At 34.9% G+C, this 11,492-nt stretch overlaps 1 pseudogene; it reads right to left on the bottom strand.

The window, feature by feature from the left end:
- Nucleotides 1–551: 551 nt before the first annotated feature.
- On the bottom strand, nucleotides 552–812 carry LOC102914551 (small ribosomal subunit protein eS28 pseudogene; annotated as a pseudogene).
- Nucleotides 813–11,492: the final 10,680 nt, after the last annotated feature.

Genomic DNA, 11,492 nt, shown 5'->3' with positions numbered 1-11,492 from the left:
CCCACAAGAAAATGGCCCACAGGAATAAGGTTTTTTTTTTTTTAATTCCAACAAGTGGGTCCTAAGAATGGAGCTTAAGTCTTGAGACATGGCAATATGCACCCTTACCGCTGAGCCATCTCATTAACCATGCATGATATACCTTTGTTCACATTTAATGTTGCTCCTTTTGATTTTTCTGAACAAGATACTGAACAAGATTATTTTTACTGACAGTTATGACTCTCTCCCTTGTGGAAATAATGACTATTATTTATAATGACTTTATCATTATGTAATGACCCATCTCCATGTTCCCTGGCATTTAATGCTGATGAATCTGTTTTGCCTCATACAAACTTCATGATGTCACTAAGCAATTTTCTAGTTCGAATATTCCTTACAAATTTGCACACTGACGCTCATCATTCTTTAAAGTAAATGGTGCTCACTGGTTTGCCATTCCTTATTTCATCAACTTGATGCCTAAACATTCAACAACATCCTCAGTGTGGTGACTATATCCTCCTCATTTGTAGAGCAGTTTGATTGGTTTCTTTTTAAAAAGTGCTTTACAGTTGCACATCGTACATTATCCTATGGGCCAAGTGATTGATATCCAGGACACAGCAGCACTGTAGCCTCTGAGCCTCTGTCTTTGACTCCAATAGGGTGAGCACATCACCCTCTCACACGAGGCCTTTCACATTTTGAATGATAAAGTGGCTGGTGTGGTCCATAAATTCCACATGCACCTACATGTACTCTCCCTGTAAGCTGGTCCTGTCTAGCATTTTGGTTACCCTAGTCAGCTTGATGATACTCGTGTCCATGATGTGGAGATCTGGCAGAGAGCTCTAATTAGTTTCTAACATAGGAGAACAATACAAGATTATCATGTACCTATTCTATCTTGGCCATTTATTGACTATTTCTTTAAGAAATCTTAGTTAAGCATTTTTTTAATCTTCAAAAACAAAAACAAATTATCTAAATATAGCTGCAGATCTTTTGTTTTGATTTCACAAACCACCCACTACTGTATCTGAAAATGGCTAGCTCATATTTTTATCAGTGTCTGTCCATAAAGTGCAACTCTGACTTCTTTATTATGCATCTAAAATTCACAGCAAAAAGATACACACTATCTTATTTTAGACTTGCGATGATTTTGACAAGTTAATTTTTCAAGAAATATGGCAAGTCACAAAAATCATGAAGAGGACAACACCATCCAAATCTGTAAAAATCTCCAAGTATCAGCTACTGTCAGGTACAGTTTCATGATTTTGTGCATTAAAATCTATCAAGCTGTATGAAATGAACACTTGCTTTCATTACCACATTTTTGTATTAATTCAGAGCAGGTGAACTTATCATTCACCGTATTAGCAATTGTATAATAAATTAGGATATTTTAGCTCAGGCTGTTGGAACAATTAAAACTTGTTAAAAAATGCCTTTTTTAATTTAGTAAAAATCAAAAAGATTTATTCAATAAGTTTAATCAACCAACATGGTTTTTCTAGAGTCTAATTTGTTTTATTTGAATGGACAAATAATTATATAACTTAACTAAACAGACTTTGTTGTCTTTAATAACTTCTTATACACTAAAATTATCAAATCATAGTAATTATCCCACTCTTCCTTCCAAATATTTATTTCTTTGTGGTAAGAATATTTAAAATTACTTTTAGCAACAGTAATCATGGTGAGCTCTGCCTTCTTCTGATCCTCCCATCATTCAAGCATCTGCAGAAAATGATTAGTTCAGCAATAATAAATATATATATATGAGCAAAATATTGCAAGAAAATTTTTGAAAAAAATGATTAAAAATAAGAGATAGCCCAAGCACACACATAATGCATGCAGCCAATTAAATAAATAAATAAAATCTTTTTAGTATTTTTTGATACAATGAATATTGGTTGACAGTTTTCCAGCTGGGCTTTGGGGGAAGAGGAAGAAAAAATTGTTACTATGATTCCCAAGATATTACTTAAATATATCAGTGTATATAAAGTATATCTGGTGTTTACTTATCCTTGAAAATATGGTGTTCTGATCCCATTCAACTCTGTTTTTAAAGAAGAAATTACTGGTAGTACAAATACAAGTGAAACAGGGCATATGAGCATACTTCAAGAGGAGTCTCATAAACACACCTCCCAAGACTAAATTTTCACCCAGAGCAGTGGACTTACACCAATATGACCAAATCCTGGGTAGACTTTAATTTTGATCTCCTTGGAGTGGTCTTAGCATTACTGGGATGAATATCTTTCTATTCATGTACATGTTTCTAATTCCTAAGTTTGCTGCATACTCATTCCAGCATTTTGTTTCTCCTTTAATGCTGTATTTTATACGTATCTCATATGTTCATGTTAGTAGCCTTGCTTTTCTACTGCTTTTGATATCAAGTCCCATCTCAGTTTTTAGTGTTATCAATTTCCATTCATTATCCGCTAATTTTCCCAGGTTGCCAGCTAAATTTTGGGTGCTCTACTTTCATCAAATGTTCCGTTTCACCAGAAATTCTGATCAATTGCCCATCCTTTTTCTTTGCTCTTTATCATAAGATCCCCAAAGTCTCAATCTTTGAGATCATCAGGGGAGTCACCCCTTTATAGCAATCTCTCTCTTGCATGGAGTTGAAAGTGTTTTGGTTCTCCACAACTTCACCATGTTCTCCTGGAAAAGTGACTGGCCCTTTAAATGTAGTTTTCTATGTACTATTTATGGCTTCACCACTGAAATGGAGAACAAATTGTAACAGCTTTTTCTCAACTACAATAAAACTAGCATTTGATATGGGATTAATGACTTTCAGGAGGCCCTCAGAGTCCTTGACATCAGGGTGATTGTACCATGCTGGATGCTTGCTCAGCAGCCCTAGACATTCTACGTATCTCTTTTGCTCTTAGTTCACCTCAGCAATAATTTCTTTGGTTACATTAAGAATCTGAAGCAATAGAAAGAGCACCCTAGCAACTAGATACCTGCTTCTGAGCCCACATAAGCAATTCTGTCCAAAATTCAATTTTCCTGTATCCAGCTGGGATCCACAGTTCTGTTACATGCCAATGATGCCTCTCCTTGTTCAGGAAACAGTCTCTTTTTCTCTTTTATCATTTATTTCTCTTTGAATTATCATATAATCATAAAAGATTTCAATTACATCTTTCATCAAATAATTCCTTTTAACTGCATTTCCCATTTTGTCTATCAACCTATTTCTCTAGTTACTATTACAAAGAACTACATCTTAGAGTAATATTAATATTTTTCTTGTACCCAGACCACTTATGATCTTTTCATCATCACTGTACAAAAGTTGTTGTTGTGATACACTACATGGAACAACTTCCATCAATCCAAGACACATTCTTATTTACCAATTTGGTTGATTTATCATCAAAATATATATATTTTAAATTTAATATAATTAATATAAATTATACATAATTCTCTCTTTACTGACTAATTTCCTTTTTTTTCTCCTTGGGTGATCCATTTACTTACCTCACATCTGATGTCTGTGTTTATTTATTTTTTTTTATTTCCCTTGCTGAGTCCTTCTAATAAATCCTCTATAGTCTAGAGTATTTGATAGTTCTGTTCATGAGAAGCTTGTGCTTAATCTGACTTTAGTCCACTGATGATGTTATCTGGGCTTTAGCTTTTGTAGACTACCTGTATTCTAATGTATTCCAAATTCCTTCTATGTTGTAAAACCCTCAATTTATGCCATACATTTGTATCTGGATATAAAGATTTTTCATCTCAGTCATCTAAAAACGGCCTAAGATTTGTCTAATAATAGCAATTTTTTTCTTCTTACTCATAAGCCATGGCATCTTCAACTTTCCTGCTTCCTTCATGTCACACATGTCTTTTTTTTAATATTCTTTCATAATGTATACAGAATTCTAATGTCTGTGTCAGCCTCGCTACATCTTTCTTCAAGACATCCTTGGCTTTTAGCCAGAAATGGATCCTTCTTCTAACAGATACACATATATGCATATGCCTGACTTCAAGATCCTCAAATTAGCAATCACAGTGACCATAAGAGATCGCATGACAATTGATCATTTATGGATTCACAGCTCTCACCATCTCAAACTGAAAGGAATAGAAACCAGCATCGGTGATACAAGGGCATCATATTTTTCTCTGTATTTACTCAATTGCTCCCATTTTTAAAAAATTCACTCTGGCAGAGTCATTTTGTATCTACTCTTCTGGTTTTTTATATAAAAACCAATAAACCTATTGAATTCACGGTCTTGTCATGTGCTTTATCTTTCCAAAATGTTTTCTAACATCATTTAAGTTCTGTATCCTGGTAACTTTTCCATAAGAATTTTGTCATCTCCCTTTCTGAAACATTGGTATTATATAAGTTGCCAAGTCCCTTTCTCAATGTATTTTTCTCTGTTGTTTTTTTCACTGACATTTCATGAATATTTACTAACTATATATTCTTCCCAATAGATTTAATGTTCTACAGGGGCTAGAAGGTAGTCTACTTATATACTCTTTACCTTTAATAGGAATTTTGACACATGAATATTTGTCCAATTAACTAACATTTAGCAATACTCACTTTATTCTTCTCATAGAAGTACATTGAGAAAAATGTTCTTTGTCATAAATAATACTGTCAATCTGTGCTACAAAACCATTAAAACAGTAACAATAATTATATACTTGGAAGATTTAGAGATCTCTTCATCTAGAAACTGATGAGAACAGATGCAGAGACCCACAGTCAAACATTCAGCTGAGCTCAGGGATTCCTGATGAAGAGAGGGAGGAAAGATTATAGGAGTCAGAGGGGTCAAAGACATCACAAAAAACCCACAGAAACAACTAACTTGGGTCCATAGGAGCTCACAGAATCTGAACCAGGGAGGCTTCGCGGGACTGACCTAGGCCCTCTACATATATGTGATAGTTGTATATCTTGGTCTACTTGTGGAACTCCTAACAGTGGGGGCAGGGGCTGTTCTTAGCATGTTGACTGGCTTTGGGGAACATATTCCTCACACTGGTTTGCCTTGCCCAGCCTTAATACAAGGGTAGGTGCTTAGTCTTACTTTACCTTGATATGGCATATTTTGTTGCTACTCATAGGAGGCCTTCCCCTTTCTGAACAGAAACCTAGGAGTGGATTAGGGGGTTGCAGAGGAGAGGTGGGAGGGGAAATGGGGGAGGAGAGGGAGAGGAAACTGTGGTTATAATGTAAAATAAATAAATTAATTTAATTTAGAAATATTTGATGATCTCATCTCAATCAGAATTCTATGATCACCCTCGAATTGAAAACAAACACCTAAGGGGTCTTTTAGGTCCATGTTACATGTGGAGTGTTTTTTTAAAAAATAATAGAATTGTTTACTTTCATTTTATATGTATTAATATTTTGCCCACATGTATGTCTTTGTGTCATATATATCCAGTACCGATGGAGGTCATAAGTGAACATTGGGAACACCTAGAACTGGATTTATGAGCAGTTGTGAGACATAATGTAAGTGCTGGGAACTGAACCCTTGCCTTCTGTAAGAGTAGCAAGTGCTCTTAACCTCCAGACTGTCTCTTCATCCCCTCTGTGGAGTCTGCTAAACCTCACTGAATTTCATCACTCATATCTTAAGCTCACCCTTAAGGTCATTATGTTATTTTTTTTTATTGTTTGCAACCTTCCCATAGCCTAAGAACATTGATGGCTTGTAGGCTAAGATAAAATAAGAAAGTGTCATAGGCAACTAAAGTGCTCCTGCAAAACCCTGATCAACTGCCAAATAGCTTGATTTCCTGATGAGGGTTTCCAGGGAGAGCTCCATGTTTACCCTTTGGTCATCTCCATCATCATCCATTCCATCCTATTAATCCCCATTGAATCAGGTATGTGTCTTGAATTTTTTCTATCTTATTTAAACATAAAGATAAATTTACAAACATCATTGCACTTGTAGAAGATGTAAATATGTAATTTATATTATGAAAATGATAAAAAAAATTGCAACTCTTGCTGGGTCATAAGAACAAACTCAAAATCATGAGATGAATAAATCCAACCACTTTGGGAACTCTGACAGTGCTTAACTAACATAAATGACAAGGCCTTAAAATATCACACAACAAACGTGGTTCTTTTCTGGAAGAAATATTTTTTCCCATGGCTACTCAAGCAGGAAGTTATTATAACAGCTGGCCCTCAGCCACCACTACCCATTTTACTCAAGTTTGTTTTCTTAGAATGAGACATGTTTAATTCTACCCCTTAAAGTTTAGCTTGATATAAATTTGCTTGATGGATGCATGGAAATAATTACAGATATGAAATATAAAGGATTAATTCTACTCTGCCTTGATGAGTGCTTCAGTAACAGATGAAGTCTGAAAACTATATTCAGCTCTCAAATCTCTAGATTCCTATATATCATGCATATTTAATATGCAGATACAGTAGTTTAACAGCAGACTGGCAGCATTGGCAGGACTTGCCCCCACTATTTATGTAAGAATAGTTATTGTACTTGTGTGTATAGACCTTTAAAGTGTTCTGTTACACTTAGATTTGTTGCAGAAGTCATAATTTTACTATAAATGTATTAAAGTTTCATAAGTGATTTTTTTCACTTTTATATTCCACTAAAATTTCTCATTTAATATTTATCTTATGTTTGTAGTATTTCTCTACTAATAAATATTTTGTCTCCTATTATTGTATTCTGGTATTATATATAATAGAAAACCAAATATTTCTTGTCTTTGATATTTCCCTTATGTGTAAGCATACCTGGAAGATAAGTTTTTAGGAAGAAAATTTCAGTGTTGAAAAATACATGCAGCTGTTTATGACTGTTAATTGTTTCCTTCCTCAGCTGCAACACCTATGAACCATAATTACCAGCATAACAAGATATGCATAAGTGTGCAATAAATGGTACTCACATGTTGGTAGAAGCTAGCAGCTGTCTAAATGAACATGAGGACCATTCAACAGGAGAGAAATCATGCCTAATACTAGAATTTCCTAGGGCTATTGAGATTATGAACCATAGAAAAGAATCTGCTGCCCTTACTTTGCTAGACCAGCATAATCCCCTTACTACATTCTAGCCCCACAGATAAGTGTAGCTACCAGCTCCCATCAAAGAAGTTTCCCTTTATAGTAAATGGAGACCATCACCTAAAACCACAACTAGACACAATACAGAGGTAATAGGTGATGGAGATTCAGCCACAATGGATACATCTACATCATAGTTCTACACCTAGCTCAGGGGACATCACAGAAGAGGGGGTGGAAAGATTACAAAAGCGTAGCACAAGGAACTCTACTCTGAAACAGTCTCTCGTAAAAAAATGGCTGAATACACAAGACCAGAACAATGGCAATATCATGTGGAAGGGGAAAATTTTTGTGGGGTCCCACTCCCATATACAAAAGGACAGGCAACTTTTTATGGCTAAGAGAAAGAAAATTAGACTATTGAATGAGCACTCTTATTGGTTGTTCAATGTAGAAACATCAGCCCTCAAATGAACAAACATGAAACATGGATTTAACATATATTATTTATGTAGATTTCTCTCTCTCTCTCTCTCTCTCTCTCTCTCTCTCTCTCTCTGTGTGTGTGTGTGTGTGTGTGTGTGTGTGTGAGAGAGAGAGAGAGAGAGAGAGAGAGAGAGAGAGAGAGAGAGAGAGAGAGAGAGAGAATATAATCAGACAAAAAGAAACTATCAACTAACTTGAGGAGAACATGGGGAGGTTTGAGAGAAGGTAACTGGAAGAGGATGGAAGGAGGAAATGGAGAGTCCAAAAGGATTTAGTTCTCTTTCTATAAAAAAAAATTAAAATGAAAAAAAAAAGCATTTGAAAAAGTGACATGTTACCCACCTTTTTCAATAACATTTTTATCATTAAATTCGTCAAGGTAGACAGATAAAGAGATGATAGTTAGAAATATAAATATTCTATGAGTTTCTTATTAATTTAATATAACATTTTATTCATACCTTGTATGGCCATGGAATGGAAAAAGTTATGTTGTCTTTTCCTTGAATAATTCACTACTATAAAAAACTTTCCCTTTTTAAAGTTAACATATTATGTTGATAAATTTTTAAAGGCCCTATAATTTCTTTTATTTTAGAAATATATATGAGTCTGGAGAAGAATCTGCTGAGTTGAGGTTGAGCTCTAGCAGAAAAGCATGGATAGAGATGTGGAAAAAACTCAGCACACAAACTTCACAGAAAATTTAGTCTATGCTACAAAACCCAACGGTATTTCTTTGCCCCCTGACTTGGGAGCTATACACAGTAGGACAACAACAAAACCAAACCACACAAAATCCATGGCAGCAATCTACTCACGGTTGAAAGGCAGAGCTGGGAAAAGTCCTCAGTGAGTTACTGATAGGGCAGCCACTTGCTGAAACGTGCAAGTAGGATGGAAGGAAGCATTTCCTGCCAGACTCCAAGCATCTTGCTAAGCGGAAGAAAGCAACAATCCACATTTGCCTGTGTTCTTAGCCTCTGTGTAACTGAAGGAATTGTTATAGTAAATAAACACACATACCTTGGTCATCTGTTGTCCCCAACATTTCAATGATCACCATAGAAGACTGAGAGGGTGAGAGTGTTAACTCTCAAAGCAGATTGTTCAGTCTGTTAACTCTTTCCAAAGTGGACATCTTTTCATTCATTCATAAAAATTGGATGAGCTGTTTGTCCTGAAAATGTGGTGGGAGAAGTTGACATCTGAGGAAACGTTCAACTGAAGAGAAGATGATGGTTGTGATGTTGGCAGCAGTATTGTCTGCAATTAACTTACCATCGCCAACATACTACTACCAAGAAGTTTCCTTCTTATATCTCTACTACCTTATGACTTTACAAATATTAGTTCAGTTAATTGCAAAGTAAAACAAAATAATAAATATATATTGTTTTGAGTATATGTCTCAATTATTTTTATACTCAATTATTGAGTATATGTCTCAATATTATTTATATTTATTTAAACATGATGTGATTTGTGATATATAGTAGTTAAATACACATTAAATATATGGTTTAATATATTCTATTTGATTTCATTATTTGCATCTATTTGTGGACAGCTAGTTTTTCTTATGCTTTGTAATTTCCATTTGAACGTAATCCAAAGCTGTATTTCAGTTATTGTTAATAAACTAGCAAAAATGTCAGACATTTTACAATATGTATAATGATCATGTTCTCCAGAAGTGACATTTCAAGAACACTGTATAGAGCACATGAAAAGATACAATTATTACTGTATGGTGTGAAGTGTATCACCTAAAACTTACTTAATATTCTTCTGTGACAGATGGAAATGCAAGTCGGAGGCTTAACAAATATCTGAGATTATAATTCTCACTGTAAATATGTCTACAAATTCAGAGTAAATATTAAATGATAAATAATAAAAATATCATTATTTAACTAGTAAGTAAATGTATTTACTCCTTTCAAATAATTGTATTATCGATGCAATATTTTTTCTTTAAAAAACACATGGCAGGTGAGTATTGTTGACTGCTGGGGACATCCTACTACTGTTAAAGTACTTTGCTATGCACTGAAGATCCGAGTTCAGATCCCACTCACTCATAAAAAAGAGTATCTATGCCAGTTTTCCCTGTATCCCAGGGCTGAGAGTTAGAGACAGGATAATCCCAGAGCTCAGTGACCATCCACTCTAGTTGAAATGGTGAGCTTGGGCTCAGTGATAGACCCTACTTCAGAAAAAAATAAGGTACACAAATAATTGAAGGAAGATGTCTCAGCACCAACTTCTGTCCTCCACATACAAGCAAGGCCTAGCACACATGTGTACACCTGCATACAGCAGACACTCATATGCAGAAACAAAATAGACCACGTAGGATTGGAATTATTAATACTCAAAATGAAAATGATGAACAAAATATTGACAGTACTGAGTTGAAAATAATCATATTTGTTCAAATAATAAGTTTTGTTTGATTCCAAAATTAGCTTAGCAGACATAAGAATCACATTTTATTTTTATTGTAAAATAATATCATGTCAAAATTATGCCAAGAAAAGCTGGCATAAAAGCTCCTATACAGGGCTGGATAAAACACTCAGTGGTTAACACTGTTGGTGCAGCTTGTAGCCAGAAATTTCTCCAGTCCCGCCTGGCCCTTTTCTTGCAGCCACTTGTATAATGATCATTCAGAGGTTTAATATTATTTACAAACTGTATGGCCTATGGCAGGCTTCTTGCTAGCTAGCTCTTATGTTTTAAATCAATCCATAACTATTAGTCTATGTATTGCCATGTGTCCTGTGGCTTTACCTGTTTCCCATTACTTGTTGTTCCTAGGATGGCGGTCTGGCATCTCCCTCATGTTGGCTATTCTGCCACAGGGACAGAATTGGTTTCCTAGAACCAATATCAGGAAGCTTACAATAGACTATAACTCCAACTCCAAGATAGTCGATGCCCTCTTCTTGCCTCTGTGGGCATCCTCATACAAGTGGCATAAATTCACACACAGACACACATTATAAAGATTACATATGTGTTAAGATGGTTATTTCTTGTTTTGTCCACTTCTCCAATATAAATCTTCTTTATGCCCATGTCTCCCAGCAAAACCTTTAGAAGGAAATGTTTAAATCTTTTTGTTATTAAACTTGGATGTCAAGTAACTCATGTAGAAGTTATTTTTAAAAGTCTGCTTTTGAACTAACATATTGAATAAATTTATCTCCCCATACTTTGTTGGGACCTTATAGCATGTAAAATGTGTCTCTATAAGTCTCTGTTAGTTTATGCATTATTGTGGACTTATCCTAAAGGGTTTCAGTAACACTCAGGAAACCTTAATTCTCATCTCATTTACAAGCCACCCACATTAATTACACATTTAGAAGAGTTATCTTTGCTTCATCACTCTTGTCTTCCGACTTTGCATCTTTGAATTATATTCTCACCCTTCATTAAGTATAAGCATTCAAATCTCTAAGATTTTGCTAAAATATGAAAAAGTATGAGAACAGATACATTTTCATTTTAATCATAAGACACACATATCAAGCTCATTTCTCCTCTTTTGTACACTTTAATGACTGATATAATTGTATACATGCCATTTAACATTAAAAGAGAGGGAAATGTATTCAAAGACAGAATTTCTAGCTTTTACTGTAACATGTACTTTGATTTAATAACAAAGATATAGGTTCTTTGTCAATATGATCACAATAAGGAGAAATTAAAGGGAGGATAAGTTTATGTGGCGTACATAGTTTTATGACTTTCAATTCACCATGACCAAGAAGGCTGGGTAGTTCTGCTCATGGAGACAGGTCTGTGGTAGCTGGTTTTCACATAATGACCCAACAGGAGCAGCAAACATAGGGCTGAATCACATAAGATGAGAATGCCACCTAAGATCTGACCTCTAATGGCATCCTTTCATCAGTAA

Source organism: Peromyscus maniculatus, chromosome 19 (genome assembly GCF_049852395.1).
Source record: "Peromyscus maniculatus bairdii isolate BWxNUB_F1_BW_parent chromosome 19, HU_Pman_BW_mat_3.1, whole genome shotgun sequence".
Classification (NCBI taxonomy): Eukaryota; Metazoa; Chordata; class Mammalia; order Rodentia; family Cricetidae; genus Peromyscus; species Peromyscus maniculatus.
Note: the sequence above shows the minus strand (reverse complement) of the source record. Positions and strands in the feature narration are given on the sequence as shown.